We start from the raw sequence: 25,812 nt of genomic DNA, 5'->3' as shown, positions 1-25,812 counted from the left end.
AGTGTTGTTTTAAAATTATATTTCTATTTTAAAATGATACAGTGTTTTCAAATTTTGTAAAAGAAAATAGCACCTAGAATATACTAGAAATCCTACAAATCAAATAGAAAAAGGAAAACAACACAACTGAAGAATGATAGTAGCAGGTTATTTACAGAAGAAGAAAACTAAAAGGACAACAAACATGTGTCAAGATGTCAAAGTAAAATAATGGTGTACCACTTTTTAGCCACTAAATTGGCAAAACTTTAACTTTGACAATGATACAGGTTTTCAATAATGTGGGGAAACAGGGACTGTCTGCCAATGTTAGTGGAGCTGTGAATTAGTAAAAGCACATTTGTGTTAAGTGGAAACTGTGTGCCCTAGAAGCCAACAATTGTACTAAGCATCTACCTTAGAAAGAATGTCCCTCCTCTGCAGGAAGAGGTGCACACATGTGAACTAAGAGCATTTTAAGTCCTTGTGCTCTCAGAGTGCTGGAGTGATTTCTGAAGGAAGCACCACCCCTCACCCACCTCTAAGAAGCCAATGAGGGAGGAGGGGAGCAGGATAAAGGATGGACAGAAGCCAAACAAGGGTGATTTCAGGCCAAGTTCCAGCAGCTTCATCTGGTTCAGAAGGGGAGCTCTGGACTTTCGTTCTCTCACAGAGTCATTGACTAAAGGGTCCCTTGGAGGATACAAATGTTCTGCACGTCTGACTCTGTGACTGCAGGCAAAGTGATTCCAGGAACCCATGAGTAATTTCCAAAGAGTCTACATTGTGGGGCATTAGAAGCAGAAGCCCACAGAAGTGGGAAGGGGAACATAGAATAGGAAAAAATATCTGGAAGGTCTAGATGAAGAACTGAGAGCATACAGTGTAGGTACAAAAAATACACTGGAATAATGTGTGATAAGCTCTTGATCTTCATTGAGAGGTAAGAAAGATAATGGGGCCTTATTATTTATTATGTTTTATTTTTCTTCTTTTTAATGCTTTTTATTAAAGTATAGTTGGCATAAAATATTATACTAGCTTCAGGTTATTATTTATTTTATTTTTTAAAGATGAAGACTATATAACAAATATGAATAATAGTCAATTTTTAGTGGTAGAATATAGGTAAAACTAGAGTCCTTGTGTGTCCTGACACTGGAAATCAAACACACACACAAGCATGGTTGTTGTAGAGGTGAGGGGAAAGCACAAAACTTTATTTGAGGTGGAAACCAGGAAGCTTTCCCATGTAAGAAATGCACCTGGGCCTGCAGAGGTGAGATAGTGGTTGGACTCCTGCTATTGGCAGATTTAGGGCTTTATTCAACCAAAGGGTGTGGAGCTAGCTTGCTAGGAGAGGGTGCCCTGGTTAAATGTGAGGGCACCCTGCACCAACTGTGGGAGTTGACATGGATACTTCTTTTTCTCCCACAGAGAATTATGTTTATTCACCCAGAAAGCAGAAACTGATGTTAACTGGAGCAGAAAAGTAATTTCCATTTGGATAAGGCAAAAGAAGACTGAAGCATCAAGAAGAACCTTCATGTAAAAGAGACCGGGTCACCTTTGCCTGGGAGGTACTGGAGGTGTTCATAAATTCAGTGTCTTAGGCCTGCTTTCAGTTAGGTTTTAAAACCCTCTTATGAGGCTTCTCTAAGCTTGTCTTACTTCTACAGCATACCTATCTTTGGAAGTTTAAATATGCTTCCCTCCCAGAATCAAGAGATTATATAGTGAAGAATGTTTTTCAGGATATAATTTGCCAATAAGAGTTCCTTCTGTTATCTTTGTTTGTGTTCCCCAGAAGCAGACTCTGAGACAATTGAATGGAAGTTGTCTATTTGGAAGGTACTAGGAAGCCAGGAATGTATAGGAGAATGTGAACAGCCACCGTCCCCCAAGGGGTGTTATCAAGAAAGTTTACAGTTGGATCAACAGAAGCTACTCCTACTAGGGGCGTCTAAGGGTGAGGAAGTTCCTCACTTCCAGGGGCATTTACTCGCCAACATTCTAGGCCAATTATACAGATAGGTAGAGTAGGGCTTGGAGGGAAAGGCACACAGGGAAAAGGATGTGGGTGCTGGCAGTTGTAAATTGGACCTACATGCAGTGAGATGGTAAGAGAAGAGGATAAGTGTGGGCACCAAGAAGCTCTGATACACTTGGCTCAGGTCTTCCTGTACTGTACTCTGGGCACCTGCTGCCTCCTCAGAAAAGTCACAGAACTGGCTTTCTACCAACCCCCACCTCTCAGAGGATGGGCTCAGTAGCCACTGACTTCTGGCCCAGTACAATGTGGAACTTGTAGCCACCAAGGTTTCACCTGTGCTATAGGCTGTTCAGATAGCACAATTAGTTATCTACCCAGAGAAAGCCTCAGGCAGAAGGAGCCCTGCATTGCCCTGTTGAAGATTTAGTCATTGTCTCCATGCCTTATTTGAGGTCACATGTATTTCTGACAACAGAAGCCAGAGCCTCCGGCCACAGCCATCAGATCTTATTTCTAGCCAACTTTGTCTCTAACCTGGAGGAGAGTCAATGGCCAAAAAAGTGGGTCAGTCTGCTCTTGGCAGATGTTTCTCAAATGTCATGACATCCTGTGAAGTAATGATGGGAATGTTGGTCTTTCCCACCCTCTCATTCCTGACACACACTTAGCAAGCAATACAACACAGTGATTAAGATTCTGTGTGTGTGTGTGTGTGTGTGTGTGTGTGTGCGTGCGTGTGTGTGTGTGTGTGTGTGTGTGTGTGTGTGTTCTGGGATTAACTGCCTAGCTTCAAATGCCAGATTTGCTACCCACACATGTCACTTAACCTCTCTGTGCCCCAGTTTCTCTCTCACAATCTCTCACAATATTACTTCAGAGGACCAGTGCAAGGATTAGGTTATAGAAAACTCCTAGAACATTCTAAAACCATCTACCAAATGCTTTGCCAATGTTGACTTAAAAAAAAATCTGCTTATGAGAAAATGAAAACCTTGGAAGTAGGGAGATGTACCCAAAGTCATAAGACAAGTTGGATTTACAGCAGAAATGAACTGTGCCTGGTGGACCTGCCCAACTTCTAGTCCAGCAGCCCTCCTTCTTCAAATATCTGGGGGAACCTGCCATTCCTATCCTCATGGCTAATCCCAGTCCTTGTGATAGCTCCAGCTGCAGAGCCTGGGATTTCAGCATCAACTTCCCTGGAGCTAAAATTCTGATCATATGTGAGCCCAGTCTTAAGCCTGACTCTCCTTTTATTCCCCAGTACCAGTTCCACACCCCTGTGCTCCAATTCTCATACTTTGGCTTTTCCCTTTGTGCCTGGCTCCAGGTAGGTACTTAAGCAGGACATGCTGCTTGCACTAACCCAACCTAGTGTGTGAGTATGAGGATTAATACCATGACCTCTACCAGGAAATATAGTCCCTCTAGGGACAGGAAACTGAACTGCTTTTTATTGCTAGGCTCTTGGCATCATATTCTGTTTCCTTGGAGTTCTACACCCAACTCACCCTGGATTTCTGAGCCCCATGCTCTATTTAACTACCTTTTCTTAATTATTGGATGTTTGCTTGGATAGAGAATAGAAGTAGCTGTGACTTCTGATGTCAGGCTCAGCATCCAGGATAAATCTCCTCTAGCAGCACCTGCAGTTAAGTCAGCACCCCCAGAATCACTCTAGTCCAGTGGGTGTATCTGCAGCCTTTTCCCAATTCTATTTAGTAATGGACCTGCTGCCTACACCAGATCCACACTGGCTACACCAGATCCATTTTTTCTACACAAATGATAAGCCAAATAACTGACTTTGGAGACCAATTCTAGATTCAGAAACTCTATTCCACCCAATCAGACACTGGCTGATTCTGAAACTACAAAAGGTATAGATTAATTTCAGACCAGGGAAATTCTTGAAGACCTACAACATACATCTGCTTAAACTCACCATTAATTTTTTTCATCACCAATTCTAGGTGGCAGAAGTACAAAAATTAATGTCACATCCATTATCTCTCGATGGAGAAGGCAGATATGTAAGCAAATAGCTATTATATGATGTTATAAATGCTAAAATAAAAGTATTGTTAAAATGCTTTTGGAATGTCAATAAAGGAAAAATTAATTCTAAGGGGAAAGGTCAAAGAAAGTTTCAACGGAGAAATTATGTCTGAGCTAAGTTTGAAGGATGAGTGAGAACATGTCAGATGGAGAAAGGGGAAAAACATTTTATTTTTATTTTTCTCTCCCTTTTAACCTGTGATAAAGAAGGCTCCATTAGCCACATCTGTTTATAAGTCCTATCTTTGTTTCCCCACAAAGTTCTCCCTTTTTTATTTCTTCTCTTCTCCTTTATATCTTCAATACCCCAGTTCCATTTCCTTCCCCCAGAGGCACCCTGTTGAACCTATATATGTGCCATACTTAAATATTCTTTTGTAATTGTATATTATACAGTGTTGTTTATGCATATACGTTTTAATTTACATAAAGGTATTGTGCTGTGTCATTCCCTTTCTTGCATTGTTCATCAGCACTTTTTTAAAAAAATATATTTTATTGATTTTTTACAGAGAGGAAGGGAGAGAGATAGAGAGCTAGAAAGGTCGAAGAGAGAGAATCATCGACCAGCTGCCTCTTGCACACCCTCTACTGAGGATGTGCCCGCAACCAACGTACATGCCCCTGACTGGAATCGAACCTGGGACCTTTCAGTCCGCAGACCGACGCTCTACAGCTGAGCCAAACCGGTTTTGGCCATCAGCACTCTTTTAATAGATGTATGCATATTGCCATATGAGTATTTAGTTTTTTCTTCTAACTTCAGCATAGTGTTCTGTGGTGTGCACACACTTCATTTTTCTCATCTCCTTTCACAGTGAACACCTAGGTTGTGTATAACTCCCTTTTCCCATAATGAACAGTCTCATATACGTCCTCTTACAGACCTGCACGTGAACTTTTCTCAGCAGGACTGCTTGTCATGGACCATCTATGTACTTAATTTTACAAGGTATTGCCAAATTGTTTTCAAAATGTGCACATTAAGCAAAGATTTATTAAGTGCCAACCACATGCCAGGCACTATTCTAGCCACAGGGGCTTTGGCTGTGAACAAAGTCCCTGCTTTCAGTGACCTTATAGTTGAATGTGGGATACAGCAATGAACAAATAAGCACATAATGGCACATTCCATAGTGAAAAGTACTATGAAGAAAATGAAGCAGAAGATGGGGACAAAAAAGAATAAAGAGTGCTTTTTAAGGTAAGGTAATGAGAAAAGGCCTCTCTAAGAGTAGATATTTGATGAGAGGCCTGAATGAAGTGAGGGAGTGAGTAATCATTTGGGTCTGGGAGAAAACATTCCAGACAGAGGGCTCCAAGGCAAGAGTATGTTGGGTGTGTGTGAGCAAGAGGGCCGTGCTTAGAGTTTTTAAGCAGTATCTTTAAATTAGATTGTAATGCTAGTACAATGCTTAGCACAGTGCCCAGTGCTCAATTTTGACATGTTATTACTATTGTTGAAGTGTCATGATGGCATTGGAGGTTTGGAAAGTTCCCTTCCATTGCAGAAGGGTGAAAGATGGGAGTATTAGAGACCAGCAAGAGGGGTGAGTGCCTGGGGTAGTGGCAGTGGAGTTTCAGTTTAAAGTTGTTGAGACAGTTTTAGATATCTTTTTCTTTGTGTATGTTTTTTCACAGTGTTTTCTGGACAGTCCTTGTTTTAGAGCCAGCAATTGAGCTGTTGGTCATCATCCATGTTCATCACCATCAGTGAGCACACACAGATTTTAGCCCTTACAGAAGAGAGAGCTCCTTCAAGAACTGAGGGAAATACTCAGAAAATTAGTTGGACCAAAGTATATTCTTTGCTTGTTGGGAGTTTAGAGCGAACAGCATCTTGGCAGGGTGTTTCAGCTAAATACCCAAATGATCAGCTAATTAGTTGGGTCTGAACATAGCTGAACAAATCCACCTTCCCAAGTCACTGCCAGAGGTTTGAGCAACTTCATTCTGGCTGGATTTCAACACCACACACCAAGAACCGGATGACTGGGCCAGGAGGGACATTTCTCACTTACCTGCTTCTTTCTGTTAATAAATACTATAGTACAATAATTTTTCCTATTAACAGATTTGATGAGGGATAGGAAAAATATGAAGACGTATTCAGCCTCACTAGAAATTAGAACTATGCAATTATAAATGGAAATGAGAGACCATTTTTTATCCACCAAGTTGGCAAACATTAAAAGGATTGATAATATCTAGTATTGGGGAGAGTGGGAGAAAATAGCACTGTTGTACACTGTTGGTGGGAGTTTAAATTGGCAAAGACATTCTGAAGGGCAATTTGGCAGCTTCTAGCAACATTTAAAATGCCATGGTTTTTGGCCCAGCAAACCATCTTCCAAGCCAGACTCTAGAAACTCTATCCCATAGGTATATTTGCACATGTACCCATTTATATAGTGAAAAATGGAATTGATATAAATGCCCACCCATTAGGAAGTTGTTAAATAAATAAATTATGGCATGCCTATACAATGGAGTGCTTGGTATGTACTGACAGGGGGAAATGTTCAAGATACACTACGGTAAAACAAAAACTCTGGATAATATGTAGTATAGAATTTTATTAATATATAAAAGAAAGAAATATAAATGTGTTCATTTATGCCTACAAATACTTTTCTAGAAGGTCTGAAATAACACACTTCAACAGTTAACTCTAATTTCCCCCTGGGTGAAGGGGAGTAGGACAGGTGAAGGGTGGTTTCTTCCATGTATTTCTAATTGAGCATCCACGTGTTATATGTGTATTTAAAGGTAATTTTATAAGAAAACAATCAGAAAATAAGAGACTGCATGGCATTTGTATTTAATATGCTTAATCTTCCTCTTCCTCACTACTCACTACTCTGATCATAACTTTCAAACCCCTGAGCTTTTTCTCTTCCTTGGCACATGATAAACCTTGAATCCTAAGCATGCTCTTATTGCAGCTGATAGCTCTGTCAGCTGTTAATTATTCATGCTAATGGAAGGGGCTGGAGGCACAGATAATGCAAAATCAAGAAGAGTAAATCTTTCAGAGTCTCAGTCTACTCCCCGCCTGGATCCCTTGGGAACACCTTGCATACTGTAGGTATTTACTCAGCAATAAATATTGATTGATATGGATTGATATTTGTCTCTACAATTTTAAATCACCCACATTCTGAGACTTGTAGATACAGGCAGACATGTCCGTGGGCAGTGCCCTCCTCAGATATTTATTGGCCTGGCCCAGCTTGTAGGAGCCCAACCCCTGCAGGGGCTTTTCATGAGGACTGATAAGCCCCATTCATTATCCACCAATGGACTATTCTGTACATGAATAAAACAGAGATGACAGGAGTCCTTGTGGTTATTTGTTTGTTTTTACATAAACTGATTGGTATGAATATTGGTGGCCTTGCCTTTTTAGTGGCTTTTCATCTAGCTTATGCTCAGAAAGCACAAACAAATTAAGACAAAGGTTTTATATTTATTGGAATGGATAATATAAAAAAAAAAGACTGACAACCCCAAATGTTGATGAAAATGTGGAGCAATCAAAACTCATACATTGCTGATAGGAGTGTCAAATGGTACAACCAGTTCAGAAAACTGGTAGTTTCTAATAATCATACATTTATCCCTAAAATCCAGAAATTCTATTCCCAGATATTTAATCAACACAAATGAAAATATACACTGAGTGTCCAGATTATTATGATCTCTAAACACATAATAATCTGGCCACTCAGTATATATAATATATTAGAGGCCCGGTGCATGCATTCATACATGGGTGGAGTCTGGCCAGCTTGGCCAGAGGGAGGGGACATGGGCGGTTGGCAGCCTGCCTGCTGGTTGAACTTCTGGTTAAGGGGACAATTTGCATATTAGCCTTTTATTATATAGGATATACACTGAGTGGCCAGATTATTATGCGTTCAGAGATTATAATAATCTGGCCACTTAATGTAGGTCCATGATAAACTTTTACACAAATGTTCATAAAAGCATTATTTATGAAGTCACAAACAAGAAACAACTCAACTGTTCATCAACAGGCAAACAGATTAATACACTGTGGTATATTTGTACAATGAAATGCATTTAACAATAAAAGAGAATAATCTAGTAGATTAATCTCAAAACATTTTGTTATGTAAAAGAAGCCAGGCATAAAAAAAATGTGTTGTATGTTTCCATTTTTTTTAATTGAGTGTTTTTTTTAAATCTTTATTGTTGATATTATTACAGATGTCCCTCTTTTTTCCCCCCATAGCTCCTCTCCATCTGGTTCCCGCCTCCCCCCCCCCCCCCAAGGCCTTCACCACCTCATTGTCTGTGTCCATAGCTAATGCATATATGAATATAAGATTTTTGTTTAATCTCTTTCTGCCCCCAACTCTCCTTACCTCTGAGAATCATCAGTCTGATCCATTTCCATGCCTCTGAGTCTATTTTTTCACCAGTTTATTCTGTTCATTAGATTTATTATTTGTTTGATTTTTATATTCAATTGTTGATAGATATGTATTTGCTGTTCATCTTTTTTTACCTTTTTTTTCTTCTTCCTGTTCTTAAAAACTACCCCTCAACATTTGATATAATACTAGTTCGGTGGTGATGAATTCCTTTAGCTTTTTCTTGCCTGTGAAGCTCTTTAACCTTCATTTCTAAATGATAGCTTTGCTGGGTAGAGTAATCTTGGTTATAAGTCCTTGCTATTCATCACTTTGAATATTTCTTGCCACTCCCTTCTGGCCTATATAGTTTCTGTTGAGAAATCAACTGACCATCATATGGGCACTCCCTTGTAGATAATTGTTTTTCTATTGCTGCTTTTAATATTCTCTCTTTGTCTTTTGCCCTTGGCATTTTAATTATGACGTGTCTTGGTATGAGCCTCTTAGAATTCCACTTTTGGGGGGTTCTCTGCACTTCCTGGGCTTGGACGTCTATTTCTTTCAGCAGGTAGGGGAAGTTTTCTATTATTTCTTCAGAAAGTTTTCAATATCTTGCTTTCTCTCTTCTTCTGCCACCCCCATAATGCCAATGTTGATATGCTTGAAGTTGTCCCAGAGGCTTCTTACACTATCTTCATATTTTTGAATTCTTTTTTTCTTTTTGCTTTTCTGGGTCAGTGTTTTTTGCTTCCTCATATTTCAAATAATTGACTTGATTCTCAGGATCCTCTAGTGTACTGTTGAACCCTGTATATTATTCTTTATTTCTGTCAGTGAATGTTTAATTTCTAATTGGTTCTTTTCCTTTTTTTTCTTTCCTTTATTTTTCATTCTCACTAAGATCCTTAAAAGTATCACTAAGTCCCTTGGAAGTTCCTAGAAGATCCTTGAGTAACCTTATAACTATTGTTTTGAACTCTATATTCGGTAGTTTGCTTTCTTCCATTTCTTTCATTTTTGATATGTTTCTTTGTCTCTGAAATTTTCCTGCTTCCCTGTATTTGTTTCCATGTATTGGGTAGAGCTCTAAGTCTCCTTGAGTTGATAGAGTGTAGTAGGGGTCATATAGGGCCCAGCAGCTCAACCTTACCAATCACCTGAGGTGGACACTCTTGGTGTACTCCTATGTTGACTGTGTGCATAGTCTTGTAGTTGAGCCTTGATTGTTGTTAGTTTCAATGGGAGGATACAAATTGGCTGTGGGGACCAGCTGCAACTTCAGTGGGAGAGCTGCTGTGCAGGAGACACCCCTATGGAGCAGGACTTGCTTCAGTGGGGCTTTGGTGCTCACTGAGTCTGCCCCTGGAGTGTATAGCTTATGGATGTAAGGAGTTAAAATCTGGTATGGTCTCACACTGACCACTGGGTACACTGGCTCTTGGGTCTCTAGGGAGGGGAAAAGTCAGCCATTGCCTGGGGCCACCCAGCAGGAGCTACAAAAACATCTGCAGATTCTTCCTCTTTGTATTAGGTTTAGAAGTCTCTAGTTGATGCCCAACTGTGAAGCAAGGCAGATGCAGGTTCTTGGGCCTTTTGGTGAGAACTTTGGGGCTCTCTGACCCAGCTGCAACTTGTTTGAGAGGTTTTACCCTGAGCAAGGACAGGCCATGTATATACAACAGCTGCTGCCCACAGCTTGGGTGTGGTTATAAATTGGATGAGGCGGGGTCTTGGGGAATCACCAGGGCAGAGCAAACAGCAATGGCTGCCAGTCAGCCCTGCAACCAGGAAGGTCCCAGAATAAGAGCAATGATCCCTAGGAGCACCTCCATATGGGAGAAAGCTGCCCTCGAGTTCCTGCCCTGATGCCAGACAGTCCAGTTCCTCCTTGTATGTGTCTCGGTCCCCCAGAGCCTCGCCCTTCACTACAGCTCAGAGGAAGTGGGAGCTTGTAAGTTCGTTTGTTTGCTGGCCTTTTAAGAGGAACAGCTGGGTCTTCAGCAGCTTCTGTGTCACTGATCCCCAATTCACACTGGCTTTTACAACCTATAGTTCTCACTGCTCGTAGGGACTTCTCTTCCCAGCTCTGGGACCCTGGGATGGGCGTCTGGTGTGGGACTGGGACCCCTTGCTCCTTTAGGTGGCCTCGCAGAGATGACCTCCCTCCCAATTAATGAAGCAGCACACATGGGTGCCGGACCAGCCAGTCCCACACCTCTGCACCTCATACCAGTCTCAGTATGCTTTCTTCTTCTCTAGTTATGGAACTTCCATTCATCCAGCTTTCCTGTGGTTCTGGATGATGGTTGTTCTGTATTTTAGTTATAATTTTTATGTGGTTGTGGGAAGCAGTAAGTACAAGTGTTTGCCTACCCTGCCATCTTAGTTCTCCCTGTATGGTTTAATTTTATGAAGTTTCAGAACCAACAAGATTACTCTATTGTGATAGAAGTCAGAAAGTGGATGTTTATTGGAATGGAGAAATTGAATGGAAAAGAACATGAGAAATGTTTCTGGGTTATGGAAATATTCTAGATGTGGACAAAAGTCATCAAACTGAACATATAATAAATGTGTAGTTTGCTAGACTGCCATAAGAAAATGCCATAAACAGAGTGGCTTAAACAATAGCAATTTATTGTCTCACAGTTCTGGAGGCTGGAAGTCCAAAATCAAGGTGTTAGAAGGTATGGATTCTTCTGAGGCATCTCAGCTTACAGATTCCTGTATTCTCACTGTGTCCTCACATGGTTGTCTCTCTGCCTGTTGTTATGTCTATCCTAATTTCTCTTCTTATAAGGGACACCATAATAGTAGATTAGATTCTACCCTAACAACTCCATTTTAACTTAATTAACTTTATAGGTCCTATCTCCAAATATAGTCACATTCTGATATACTTGGGTTTAGGGCTTCAACAGTGGACTTGGGAAAAACACAATTCAGCCCATAACAATAATGTAGATAATGTGTATTTTATTATATGTAAATTGTTGCTCAATAAAATAGAAATAAGGAACCAGAAGGTGAAGTCCCCATATTTCTGGAAGTAGAGGGAAGCTAGACATTAGTGAGCAGTGGAAATATCTTCCAGACAATGGTAAAGACAGAGTAAGAGAGTTGCAATACCATAATAGCCAATGTTTATTGAAGTTCTTTACAAACATCCTGAGGTATAGGCAATGTTTTTGTCCTGATTTTATAGATGAGGAAACTAAGGCACACAAAGGTTAAGTAGTTTACTTAAGGTTATACAGCTAAAATGTTGTCAAACCAGGATTTGAACTCAAGCTGGATGAGTGCTTAGGAAAGCAGATGTGTCTGCAAATCACGAGGTTTTCCTAAAGAAGAATAGAGATATTTTAGGTTCGAGACTAGAGGAGGTCCCTGGAAGGAATTAGCTGATTATTGTGTTGCTTAGCGTAGTGCTTGACAGATAGTAGGTTTTCAGCATTATATCTGAGTACACTTGACAGATTCTTTTGCCTAGGAATCTGGACCCATGTATAACCAGAAAATCCATAAATGTGTGTGTGTCCCTTAAGTTTTTACTAAATATAACACACACATAGAGAAGTACACAAATTCCCCTTCATCCCTTTCTAGACATCATGCCTGCCACCAAATATAACTATTGTATATCCTAACTTATTTTAACAGCATGGATTGGTTTTGCCATCTGTATTAGTTTCCCAGAGCTACTTTAACAAAGTACCACAAACTAGGTGGCTTAAAACAATAGAAATTTATTGTCTCACAGTTCTGGAGGTTAGAAGTCCAAAATCAAGGTGTTGACAGGACAATTCTCCCTCTAAAACCTATAGGAAATAATTCTTCCTTGCCTCATACTAAGTTCTGGTAGCTTCTTGGTGCTCCTTGGCTTATAGCTGTATCACTCCAATATCTGCCTCAGTTGTTACATGGCCTTCACTTTTCATGTGTCTCTATGTCTCTTCTCTTATATTGACACCACTCACATTGAATTAAGAATTCAACCTATTCCAGCATGACCTCATCTTAGCTAATTACATTTATAACCACCCTATTTCCATATAAGGCCACATTCTGAGGTCTTGGGGGTTATAATATCAATGTGTCTTTTTGGGGGACACAATTCAACTTATAACACCACCCAACTAGAAAATTAAATAATATAGTATGAAGTTTTTTGTGGCTGGCTTTTTACATTCAAGACAATGTTTGTGAGATTCCTTCGTACTGTAATTAGTAGTTTTTTGTTCATTATATTTGCTGTAAAGTATTCCATTTTGTGACTCTGCCATCATTTACTTATCTGTTATACTGTTGATAGGCAGTTGGGTAATTTCTTGTTTCATCCTAGTATGAATGCTGCTGCTATGGATATTTAAGTATACTTATTCTGGTTAACTTATGTGTGTATTTCTATTGTAGGATATCTGGGTCACAAATTAGAGTATATGGTGACCTTTCATAGATACTGGCAAACAGTATTCTAAATAAGCATTTCATGTTGTGCATAATTTTCTACCATTTTCCTTAAATAACTGCACTCCTCCCCTCCCCCCCAGAACTGAATAAGATGCAGGCCCCACAAATTCTGCCCGTGGTTTCAAGAACCACTGCTGCCAAGTCACCACAGCTTGGCAGCTCCTGCAATGAGCATCTGCCCCTTAGTGGTCAGTGCACATCATACCTACCAGCTGGTCAGCTGGTCAGATGGTCGTTTAGCCTTTTATATACATAGATATGTCATTCCTGAATAACTTATTATCTTTTACTACAAGAAAAATATAGTAGTGCTCTTGTTATTCATAATGCTGTGGCTCTTTGGAACCTGTTTATATTGAAACTATATAGATCTTCTTTCCTCTACAATTCCCACATACCATGCATTTCACGTATTCAAAGCTGGTTACATTGCCCAGGATGCTGTATCACCCTTAAACACTGGCTTCCAATGATTCTCTCAAAGGTATTCCATTGATGATAATCACAAATGCAAGTCTTACTGAGTTTGCAAGAACATGCAAATGATAATTTGTTGTCTGGTCATATTAAATTTACTGTTTGAAATATTATAGTTTAAAAATAGAACAAAATTTGTTCCACCCATATCTTCCTTTGATCTCTTTAGGTTGTCAACATTGCATTTCTACAATAAGATCTCTTTATATGGTGATCTCACCCCTACTTTTCACACATCACTGTCTGTGGAAGGATAGGTGAGGTGCCCATGGGCAGATAAAAAAGAAGTCTTGTTTGAGCAAGAAATGGCCATCCCTTGTCCTGCATGGCTTGAGATCATCCAAGGAGAGTATAAAGTTGCATTAGTTGGAAGCCAGAGAGAACATAAATCATAAAGGTCTGCTGACTTTGCAGAACAACAGTCTAGGGGGCCCTTGGATGAGATAGGCATATTCACCCCTGGAGGACTGGGGATGGAGCCTAAGAAAAAGATGGGTAAGCACTCTGGGTGCCAACTGCAGGAACCAATGGTGATGTAGAGTGGAGCTGGCACTTTAGTCAGGATAAGGACTGGCTATAGAACAGACTCATGGCTGGCACTCATGGTTTAATCTCAAAGGTCATCAGTGAATTATTGGTAGCCCAGAGGTCAAAACTCACACCTTGTCCTATGAAAATGAGACAACCAAAATCAGTGGGTCAGCACCATTATGGCAACCCAGTCCCTACAGTCCTGCAAAAGAAATACTACAGAAAAGATTCACTTGTCAGACTACTCTTCTTGAACCAGGCCTGAGCCCACGAGTTCCTCAGAGTATCTGGCCAACCCTCTCAGAGGATTGGGAGGAATGTATTGGGTCGGCAACTAGGTAATTGCGGATTTTTTAAAGAAAATCAAAGACAATTTTTTCATGGAACTAAATAACTTTATTCTGTAATGTATTGCCCATTTTGATCAATGACCTTTTGCCATCTTTCAGGCACCATCATAATCCCACGTTCAAAAAACTTCTGGTTTTTATTAGCAAAAAACTGAATCAGGTACGATTTGACATCATCATCATTATTGAAATTTTTACCATTCAAGGAGTTTTGTAAAGATCGAAACAAAAAGTAATCAGATGGTGCAAGGTCAGGACTATATGGTGGATGTGGCAAAACATCCCAACCAAGCTCCATTAATTTTTGCCGAGTGGCCAAAGATGTGTGTGGCCTTGCATTGTCATGACGGAATACAACACCTTTTTGATTTGTCAATTCGGGCCGCTTTTCTTCAACTGCATTGTTTAATTTCGTTAGTTGTTCAATGTAGACATCAGAATTGATCATTCGGTTGGGTGGTAAGAGTTCAAAGTAGACAATTCCTTTGTAATCCCACCAAACTGATAACAAAACCTTCTTTTGATGAATATCAGCTTTTGATGTTGTTTGAGTTGGTTCACCTGGCCTGCTCCACGATCTTTTCCGCTTGATATTGTTGTAAACAACCCATTTTTCATCGCCAGTTATCAGTCGTTTTAAAAATGGATCATTTTCATTACGTTTCTTTAGCAAATCGCAGCTGCTAATGCGTTGCGTTAACTGTGATTCTTTCAGTTCGTGAGGAACCCATGTATCGAGTTTTCGAACATAGCCAAGTTGTTTTAAGTGATTTTCAATGCATGTATGTGATACATGAAGCTTCTCTGCAATCTCACATGTTGTACTGTGACAGTCCGAATTGATTATTGCTTTGATTAGGGCGTCATCAACTTCAACTGGACGACCAGAGCGTTTTTCATCTTTGAGTGAAAAATCACCAGAACGAAATTTGGCAAACCAATTTTGACACTGCCGTTCTTTTAAGGCTTCGTCACCATAAACAGCACATAACTTTTTATGAGCTTGCGATGCGTTTTTCCCTTTGCGGAAATAAAAAAGCAAAATATGACAAAAATGTTCCTTTTGATTTTCCATTTTTCAACGAACGCCAAACGAAAACTACAAAACAGATCAAAAAACTTTTTTTACTGATTAACAGCTGAATAGCCAACTATCAAATAACAAAATGTGTTTTACATTTGTACTACATCTGCAAACCTAAAAATTCAACTGAAGCCATCTATGTGTGAAACCCGCAATTACTTAGTTTCCGACCCAACATTTGGTTGAAGAGTGCCCCAAAGGGGACAAACAGAGACTAAGGCACATGTAAGTTTTGTTCTGAGCTCAGGCAGCCTCATCCAGGCAAATGGTGCTGCCAATACTAGGGGTAAGTTCCAGTCACTAGAAAATAGAAAATATTGAGGGAGGTGCTTCTGGTGGCCAGGACCTGTGCAGGGGCAGACTGGTGGGCTAGGAGGCAGTGCTCAGAGAGTATTCCATGCCAGTTCAGAGCATGGATTCTTGCTGTCCACCTCCAAAAGGCTATCTAACATGGGCTATGATTGTTTCATATTGTTTTTTCTTCTCCTATTTCCAAAGGGAATGAGCTTTTATTGTGTTTTTCTTTGCTTTCCTTAAGGACTGTATATGGGATATATTGTGGGTGGTTGTATTTACCCTTTAAATGTAGGGTCCTTAACCTGCTCTCTAAATTTAAAAAGCTTACAAAGTTAGTGGAGAAAAAGTCATGTTTATTTATATTACTATCTAAAATTAAGCTTTTCCTGCTAATATCATTTCAGTCAAGAGACTGTAATGGTAACTATCATCAATGAATCATAGATGCTTCACTTTTGTATCATATGGGAGTTGTAGCAGATATCTCAAAATGTCATTCATAGACATCGCTATTGAAATTGTGATATTTATTGGGCCCACTACTACATCCTGCTACTAAATGAGTTAATAAATAAGTACATATATTTCTATATCATAAATTTGTTTTATAATGTTTTGCTAAATATATCTTAAAGATAATTTCATTTTCATTCCCTCTCCCTTTTTCTCCTTCCCTCTCTTCTTTCATCCTTCCTCTCCCTTCTCCCTTCCTTTTTCTTTCCTTCCTCCATTTCAAGCTTTGAACTTATTTATTTTTTCATTATGTTTTATCAGATATCTCTGTATATTTATAATGGGAGCAATCGGTCTTTATTAGTTCAATCTACCAAGTTATTGAGACATCACATATCTTTCCCACACCAACCTTCTACCAAGTTCTTGATGACTCACTCAGACTATCTCTGTTCTGACTTTAAGGAAACCTGAATTATAGTAGTTATAGATGTAATATCAGGTGAGTTTGGAGAAGAGAGATTGCATTGACCTCAGACTACTTGGGGATAGATTCTGGTCCAGAGATGGTTAGCCTGGTCCTACCTCTATCTGAAAGGCATTGCGTGTATCAGATAAATCCTATATGCTATGAGGATTCCTAATAAATGCATGTGCTGATTTGTTCTTCCCTGCTGAGGACTTCAGATTAATTATTACTGGATGCTACATATGTTATATCTTATGTATCTTTAACAAAAATAACAATGGCTACAATTTACCACAGGATTACTGTGTTTAGGAACCCTGTGGTAACCTTTTATATTCATTATTTCATTTACCTCTCCCATCACCCAATAAGGCAATTCTTGAGCATTATTTCTCTCATGCATAACAGAAGGAACTTGGGCTCAAAGAATTTCAGTAAATTTCTCAAGGTCACACTGTAAGAGAGAAAGAAGTAAGGCAGGTTTCACACCAAGGCTTGTTTGATTTCATAGCACTTAACCACTTGCCATCGTGTTGTTATGTTTTAATGTTAAGGGGAAGTGAGAAATTTAATAATAGAACATGGGCAAGGTAGCAATAAAAATGTGGTAGTGTTTTTGCTTCACTCTTAAAACTACCCTTTTTTAATCCCCCTGCCTTTATATCCCAGAGGTGCTTGGAATACTGATGGGACTGAATGAGCAAAGAGGGTATGACTGAGAAGTCAGCAGACTAATCTGCAAGGTTGGCCTATCTAAGCAGGAAATACTATTCTTGCCTCAACATCCACCAAATAACTATCAGAGATCTTTACAATCGTGGCATGGAGGGAAAGTGGGAGAAGAAATGGAGTGAAATGGAGTGACAATTCCTGCTGATCTTAGAGGGCTAAACACCAACTAGCTCTGTGACTTTGTGGAAGTTCCTTAACCTCTCTGGGCTTTCTTCTGTTTTGTACCACAGGAAAATTATGCTATGCGTGCTGCTGCTTCAGGCAGTTAATAATGCTCTGATTTTAAGAGAGGCAAACCGAGAAGGCTGTTCTAGATGACACAGGCTTAGAACGTTTTTGAGCCTACCAGCACCCCTGCAATTTTGTGTGAGTTCTCCAATGGCATCTGACACTGTCTTGTGACACCATATGGTTCCTCTTAACTGTTAGTAATCAGCTGTCAGCTGCATGTAGCATTTAGCTCCAACATGGTGATAAGAGCTCTGGCTCAAGCATCAGATTGCATGGTCTCAAGTTCTCGCACACTCACACTTACTCTCTGTGCCTTAGTTTCCCCATCTGTAAAATGGGAGAAATAATGGTGCTTTTCTCATAGTAGGTCTGAAAACTAAAGGATACATTCATGTAAAATGCTCAGCCTGCTTCCCTTGGTGCCAGACACATGGACCTACTTCTTAAATGTTAGCAATTACTAGCAGTAATTAAACTAAAATCAGCAAACATTTGCTGAGTGCCTCCTAAGAGCAAGCCCCACAGGCACCTGCTGTGGGGTACATAGCCATGGCCCCTGATCTCAGAGTTTCTGATTGTATTCACCAGAAATGGATGATGAGACAATGTTCAGGGCATTAGATGTCTTTAGGAATCAATGCAAATGAAAACTAGGAGTTGAAAGCAAGATTGTAGGGAGAATAATGCAACTGTGATACAGGTCTGACAAAACCTTGGCCAACCCAGCAGGGAGCTCTGGAATGAGAATTGTTCCTAAGAATGTCCTATGTCAGACAAAAATTGCCAGACTTTTATATCCCTGCCTTATCTACTCACCCAAGAAGGACATGAACTTACTCAAGGCAGTTCTCAGGTGCTCAGGAAGACCCTGAAAGGCTGATACCTGGAGACTGTCTATGGGGCTGAACAGCAAGTCATTCCTTGAAGAAGGATCTGGGTAGTGAAATTGTATGTCCATCACACTTAAGAGTTTATAAATGATTTAGGTAGAGAACCTACATTGATAACAGATTGTTCAGGAAGAAGTTCCTAGAGTTTGGCTGAAGCAAAGACAGCCTTGCTATAAGGAGAATTAAGGTCCTTGTAGAGAACCAATAGGAAAGTAGATCTGTGCCCCATGGGTCTGGAGAGGACACAGTGAAGATCTGAGTAGGGTAGTTAGCCCAAGACCAGAAAACTTAGGGGTCAAGAACCTGAGAACATAAAAATCCAGACCAACATGAGGTCCATGGATGGGTGTCAGCTGTTTGGTACACGGGTGAGTCAAAAGACCTCAAGACTGGACATAGGCCTGATTAGGTAAATATCCCATTAAATAAGGGTTATGTGGGAGAATCAAAAAGCATTATATGGCCCCCATAAGATACCTGTTAGTAATAGTAAAGATAAATTCTAAAATAAGAGATAAATATCACACAAATAGCACCAGACACTCTCTGACTCTCTATTCAATGTCTCACTTACCATACTCCATCGTCTACCATCTGTGCATCATGCTATTAACCACTGTAGTAATCTCAACATAGTAAAATGACCCATTTTGGTGAATGTGCTAGTGGGAAGGAGTATAGCTTTCCATCTTGACTCTCATAAACTTGAAAATGTAAGCCAAAGACATGTTGATGAGGACCTTGAATGCCCAGGCTAAGTGAGGGCACTTTGGCAAGAAATGGGGAGTCCCCTAAGACTTGGTGATCTGGGGAGTGATGAAGAATTAAACCTGAGCTTTAGCAGAACCCATTGGCTAAGAGTGTACTAGATTTTCATGAACAGTGGAAGGTGGGAGGTAGATACATAATACCCTCATGCTTATTGTCTTAAGGAAGCAAAGGAAGGGGACTGAGCTGAAGGTGGCAGTAGGGAGAAGGGTTTAGTAGAAAAGATAATGCCAGAACCTCACATTTTTTTAACTTGATGAGAAGGAGAATGGTGAGTCCCTCTAATAGCAGAGGGGATCTTCAGGGTGAAGGTAGCTAGAGAGAAAGAGTGAGGAAATATTTCTTTTGGTTATGAGACACTAATGAGAGAAAAACTTGGGATATTTTAAATGTATGATCTAGGTTGGGTTGCCCCAAAACAGACCCTGAGATCAAAATTTATATGTGAGTAATTTAGTAAGAACTTTCAAGGAAAAAGAAAGGGAAGAAACTAAGCAAAGAACTCACTTAAATAAGTCCTTGCCTGGCCTGACCCACATGGCAGCTCTGGAGGATAGCTGTGCCTAATAATGGGACCACTCCAGCTAAGAGAGCTGGGTTTTTACAATATACTCCTGCCACCATCAATCAATGACTAAGAGCCACCAAAGGGATAGGCTAGCTCTCAGACACTTCCATCTCCTTACACAGGTATGCAGAGTGGCTCCCTTCTCTTGGTCTGAGGACTGTCCTCTCAAAGCAAAGTGTAGGTGCTGGGTATTAGAACTAAAAGCAAGTGTAAAAGCAGGTTTCACACACAAAGGCTCAAAAGGGATCCAAGGAAAATTGTGTAGAGTGCCAAGACTGTCACTGTCACAAGGAGCACTATCTTGAGAAAGAACACTGGCATGCCTGAGTGTTCTGGCTGGGCTGACCTTTGTTCTCGTCCAACTATTTGCTGCTTCAAGGAATATAGTTTGGAATCCTGGGCCACTGACTATGGCAGATTGCAACTCAGATTCACCTTTTTTCATAGAAAATGGAAAGCCAGAAGAGGTTTTGTCAATGCTGAGCACCCAATGGGCTGTGATGTGCCCTGGCTGTTGGCACATACATCCAGATACTCTGGCTTGAGGGTAGGCGTCCATCCAGGCTTGCAGAGGGCTGAGTTTCAGCTCATTATCAATCCCAGTGCCCTGGCTTCTGAACTAGCCATGAGTGCCCTGGCTCCCTGGCAGCCCTCTCTAAAGTGATCACTTGTCAGCAGTTGGGAGATTGGCCCTGGCCTGCTCTCTGATGCTCCAAGCCCATTAGCAACTTGCTGGAAGGGTCAGGGAGGAAAGACAGGCATGCCACAATCACATGTGAATTGCATTGGCCTGGAATACACTGAGCTTGAACTCCAAAGTGAATTAAGACAATCCTCAGGGGGTAAGGGGGAACAGGGATGTCTCCTCCTTTCTTGAAAGCAAACAGTGCAAGCAGACCCTCCTACTCATTCAGGCCTGTGCTATGAGTGCTGGGCAAAGCACAGGTCCAAGGCCTGTAGAAGGTTCACTCCTGAAACAATGGGATGTCAGGATCTGCTCCAGTCTCTTGTCTGCCTTCTGTTCTGACAGGTTGTGTCTAAGCCATACCAGTTGTGAAATATTTTGCATCCTACTCCTGCTTATATGTGCTCCTTACCCTAAAGCCCCATTACCCTCTCCTGTTCCCTCAGCACAACTCTACACACATCACTCCTAGGGAGGGAGGAAAGCAGGTCTGTCTTTGTTGTCGGCTTCCAAACAGCAAAGGAGAAAACCCCAAGGCCCACTACCATCTCTCTGTTCCCCTTCCTGTCAGAGAGAAGTGCACTGTGTGCTTCACAGCTGCCCACCTATGGGGCAGTCTCACTCCCAATAGGGCTCACTCTGAGCAAAATCATCAAGGTGCTACATTTCCCCACTGTGGACCACACCAGCAATTCTCAACCGCCTACTTATTCCTGCTCTTCCATTTTTTTTTCCCCTCAGGTTTGGCATCCTTCCAATCCCATGGGAATTCAACTGATAAATGAATTCATACTCAAAGTTTATTGACTTAATTTGTCACCCCCATCCAGGAGCTATTTGCACTGAAAAGGGATCCACCAGAGAGAGGGGAATGTTTAACTGCAAAGATTGCCTTTCTAAAGGAGGGGGCACTTAAGCGGTATGTCCTTGGGGCAACCTCCCTCTGATGACCACCAATATGACACAACAAATTCTGGCTGCAGGCAATTCCCAATTTTAGTGTGCACTGGAATGACCGACACTTGGGAAAAACTGCAGATTCCTGGACCCCAGAGAATTGATTGAGTAGGTCTGGATGGGGTTCAGAATTCTGCATTTTAATCCTCTCATTGCTTTCTGATGAAAGTGGTCCATGGACCATATTTTAAAAAATGGTTAGGTATTAGTTTGTTTGGGCTGCCAAAACAAAGTACTACAGAATGGATGGCTTAAACAAATAAGTTCATTTTCTCACAGTTCTGAAGGCAGGAGTCTAAGATCAAGGTGTGAGCATGTTTTCTTTCTCCTGAGGCCTCTCTTGTTGGTTTGCAGATGGCTGCTTTTCACTGTGTCCTCACATGGTGTTTGTGCACAGCCTTGGTGTCTGTGGGTCCAAATTTTCTCTTCTTATAAGGACAATAGTCATATTGGATAAAGGCCCACCCTAATGGTCTCATTTTAACTTAAACATACCTTTAAAGACCCCATCTCCAAATATAGTCACATTATGGCGTCCTGGGGGTTAGAGCCTCAACATACAAATTTGGGAAGGAAGGGAAAAAATTCAGTCTGTAACAGGCATATACAAAGAATAACAAAAAAGTTAAGGCATTTGTGAAAGGACAGTTACTCTTCAATAACTGCAAGAGAAAATATACCCAGATTGAAAAAGATATAGCAGAAAGCACTGGGAATCTGCCAGTGAAGGGAGGCTGTTGTGCCTTGTACAGGGACCCCTCTTGGCACTAATGGCTACTGTTTAGGCAACCACCTTGGCTCACCCTCTAAATAGCCTTTCCTGTTATTACTCCTAGGCCAGTGGTCTCCAAACTCCTTAGTCAACAGAGCCAAATACCAAGAGGACAACGATTGAAATTTCTTTGGGGAGCTATTTTTTTTAAACTTACACTTCTTCTAATGCCACTTCTTTAAAACAGACTCACCCAGGCTGTAGCATTTTGTGGAAGAGCCACACTCAAGGGGCCAAATAGCTGCATGTGGCTCACGAGTCGCAGTTTGCCAACTACTGACCTAGGCTTAGAAACAGCCTTTCTTCTTTAGCAGCTTCATGGGAAAGAACAATCTTTGGCATTGGCATCAGCATGGCTGCCCCAAGCAGCCCTTGCCTCCACTGTCCAGAATGTTTCTTTCTCCAGAAAGAATGAAGACTCTTCACCCTGGTCATTTATCATCACAATAGACAATCTAATTACAACTTTGTCTTATAAGAGGAACTCTTTTACAATTGAGATGTTTTCTTATGAAAATGTAAAATCTTGAAATATGTTTTTATGGCCACCTTTTTCAAAAATGAAATTAATTTCTTTGTACACAGGAAAGACGTGAGGTCTTGCCAGTTGTGTACAGAAAGAGTGTTCCCTTCTCTCTCTCTCTCTCTCTCTCTCTCTCTCTCTCTCTCTCTCTCTCTCTCTCTCTCTCTCTCTCTCTCTCTCTCCTCTCTCCTCTCTCTCTCCCCCATCCCTCCCACTGTGTGACAGTGAAATGCTAAAATGATTTTGGCAGGAGAATATTTTCAAAAGCTGTTTTTATTTCAGCTGTAGAAGAGTATCTCAGAGCGCAGGCTGCACCTCTGCCCTGTAGGGCTGTTTCTAATTGCAAGAGGTGAGCTGCAGAAATCATTCCCTCAGCCGGGTAGGGAGAAAGCAGCAAGAAACCTAAGGAAGATAATCATGTGTGCCACACTTAGTGCTCACCACTTAAAGAAATTAACTTGTTGGAATAAAATATTTCTATGGGTGCAGAAAACTATGCATTAGAATAATGAGGCTGACCCCTTCCTTACACATTGCAATCACTGGGGTTTGTTTCTTCTCTCTCTAATCACAACATGCTATCTTCCTCCTTGCTCACACCTCTGTAGGCAAGACTGGCTGTGAATACTTTAAGATTATCACCCTCTCATTTGCAGTGTGAAATAATTGCCCAAGGATGGAAAATGACAAACAACAGTGTGGATTTCAGAAAGCAGCCCACTTGTTATTTAGGATAGCCTAAGTAAACTGGAGACAGGTGCATTATGTTGCATCAACTTCTTAACTCTCAGTCCTTAATAACAGTAGGGATACTCATTTGTTTAATTAAAAACCTATAAGATGCAGTGTAAGAGTATTAGGCTCCGGAGGTAAGTCTTGTGGGTTTTGCTCTGGGCAGCATCCCTTACTGGCTGTGTGGCCTTGGGAAAATTATTTAACTTCTCTGTGCCTCAGTATTTTCATCTACAAAAATAGGACAATAATAATAATGTTTTATGGGATGGTGCTGGTTGGCTGAATTAGTACCTGTAAAGTACTGAGAAAAATTATCAAAATATAGTGAACACTCAACAGATATCAGATATTCTTATTTTCGCCCTTGGAAAAGAAAGAAATGATGCCTTATTTCTTGTCTTCAGAAATATTTATTAAGCATTGTGTTAAGAGATGAGGAAAAGTAATCATAGTTAAGTGCATGTGCAAAATATTTTAACAATATACTATAATATAAGTCAAGTTTGAATAAATACTAAGTAAGGATAATAATAATAGAATTCAGGGTCATAAGAAGAGAAACATTTATTTGGAGAAGATTGAAGATGGCATCATAAAGGAGGTGGCATTTGAGCTGGATATTGCTAGGATAAAAGATCTCTGTAAACAAAGAACAAAAGAAAGATGTTCCAGACTGTGGAGGAATCAGAGACACAGGTACGAGAGAGTACATGACACCTTTAGAGAAAGGAAAGGATTACTGTGACATTGAGACAAAGGAATGGAGGGGACCTGAGGCTGGAAAGGTCATTGGAGGCCTCATTTGTCCTGTAGCAACCTGGTGTCTTGATTTTGTTTCCAGGTGAAGGAATTGGAGCAAAATAGAGACAGACTCAGAGAGAGCAGGCAGACAGCTCTAATGGGAAGGCAGTGGAGGGACTGAGTAAAAAATAAAAAAATAGAAAGAACTCATGGACATGGAAAACAGTGTGGTGATTGCCGGGGGAGGAGGGAGGTGGAAGTGGAAGAGGGCATAGAGGGGATAAATGGTGATGGAAAAAATAAAAAATAAATTTAATGATGAGTGAAGTCCTATAGTTACCAACTCCAATTTAGCAGAGAGAGCCCCCCCCCCCCCAATTCTGTCCATGCAGGGCATTTATTACACCCAGAGAAATCTTTGTAGTCACCACAAAAGTGAAGCTACCTCTGGGGTACCATGCAGCCGCTATTTAACTGTCACGTAACATGACAATCGAATGTCCTATTAGAGCTAAAATTTAATTGTGAAGACGGGTACCATATTTAACTGCAACCCTGGGGGGAATTTAGGTTGACAGACTGTAATTATCCAAACTGGAACCTGGCCAGGACACACCTACTCTTTGCCAAAAGAGCAATGGGGGTTTCAACCAGGACAGGCCTACTAAAACTGCCTCTCTGTCTGGTGAGAAATAAGCACCTGCAGCCCCACAGCGCCCCCTAACAAAGCTCAGGGCCAGTACAGGCGCTTAAGGGAGCAGGTTTTGCCTGACCCTCCACACTTGCACTTTCTCCCCCAACCCCCTCCCTGTCTCAATCTGGCTCCAATCCATCATGGGTTATCAGAAACTTTCCATTTAAGGTGGCATGGCTGTGGGTCTTGCAGTTAAGTGCTTGCTGGGTCTTATCTGTGTCTGTCTGTCTGTTTGGCCTTCTCTGTGTGTCTCTCCCAGTGTCCTGTTGTTTGTCTGGTATTATGATGGAAATGCTTGTCCTTATAAAATAAAACTGAGCACAGTGTTTCTGATCACCAGCTGCTGTTTCTACCTAGAGATCAATTAGAGGCATCTTTTCACTGGGGAAGCAGGCTGGTCTGGCTAGTTTACTAAAAACTCCATTATGATTCTCACTGTGAAATGCATTATATGTTGGTCTTCCAATGCCGTTGCTAGGAGAGAAAAAATGGGCTAAGAAGAGGTGGAAATGTGACTTGCTGATATCACTGAAGAATTAAAAAGAAGAAAGTTCTGGGCTGCAAGCAGTGTGAATAAATGTGGTCTTAATTTAAGGTTATGGATTTTTTAAAAGCCTTGCTTTGTGTCTTCACAAGTCTTTGTATTCATATCAGTTAAAAAATAATTTAGAAAATAAATGTTGTAGAAAACTCAAATTATGTGCATTTTAAATAATCCTGTGTTTTCTGCAGCAGATGTAGCATATGAGTAATAACATTAAAAATGATCATGATAATTTGTCAACTGATGGTCTTTTCCCTCAGACCTTCCAGGATGTTGGTTGCTGGCCCTGCTATTGAACTGAGGCCACAACCTGCCTTCATGAGAGAAGAGGATAATGACATCCTTTAATCCCTCTGCAGGGTGGTAAATTTGAAAAGCCCAGAGTTCTAGTCCCAGCTCTGCCCTAATAAGATTGGTGAACTTGGGCAA

At 40.7% G+C, this 25,812-nt stretch overlaps 1 long non-coding RNA gene across 1 annotated transcript; it reads left to right on the top strand.

The window, feature by feature from the left end:
• Positions 1 to 1,421: 1,421 nt before the first annotated feature.
• LOC123651068 lies at positions 1,422 to 25,740 on the top strand. Its single transcript, XR_006739542.1, has 3 exons — positions 1,422 to 1,559; positions 4,916 to 4,982; positions 25,644 to 25,740. It is a non-coding gene; the product is annotated as an uncharacterized LOC123651068 (long non-coding RNA).
• The last annotated feature ends 72 nt before the right edge of the window (positions 25,741 to 25,812 follow it).

This window comes from Pipistrellus kuhlii, unplaced genomic scaffold, assembly GCF_014108245.1.
Source record: "Pipistrellus kuhlii isolate mPipKuh1 unplaced genomic scaffold, mPipKuh1.p scaffold_m20_p_32, whole genome shotgun sequence".
Classification (NCBI taxonomy): Eukaryota; Metazoa; Chordata; class Mammalia; order Chiroptera; family Vespertilionidae; genus Pipistrellus; species Pipistrellus kuhlii.
The sequence above is the reverse complement of the archived record's forward strand: the minus strand, read 5'-3'. Positions and strand labels throughout refer to the sequence as shown.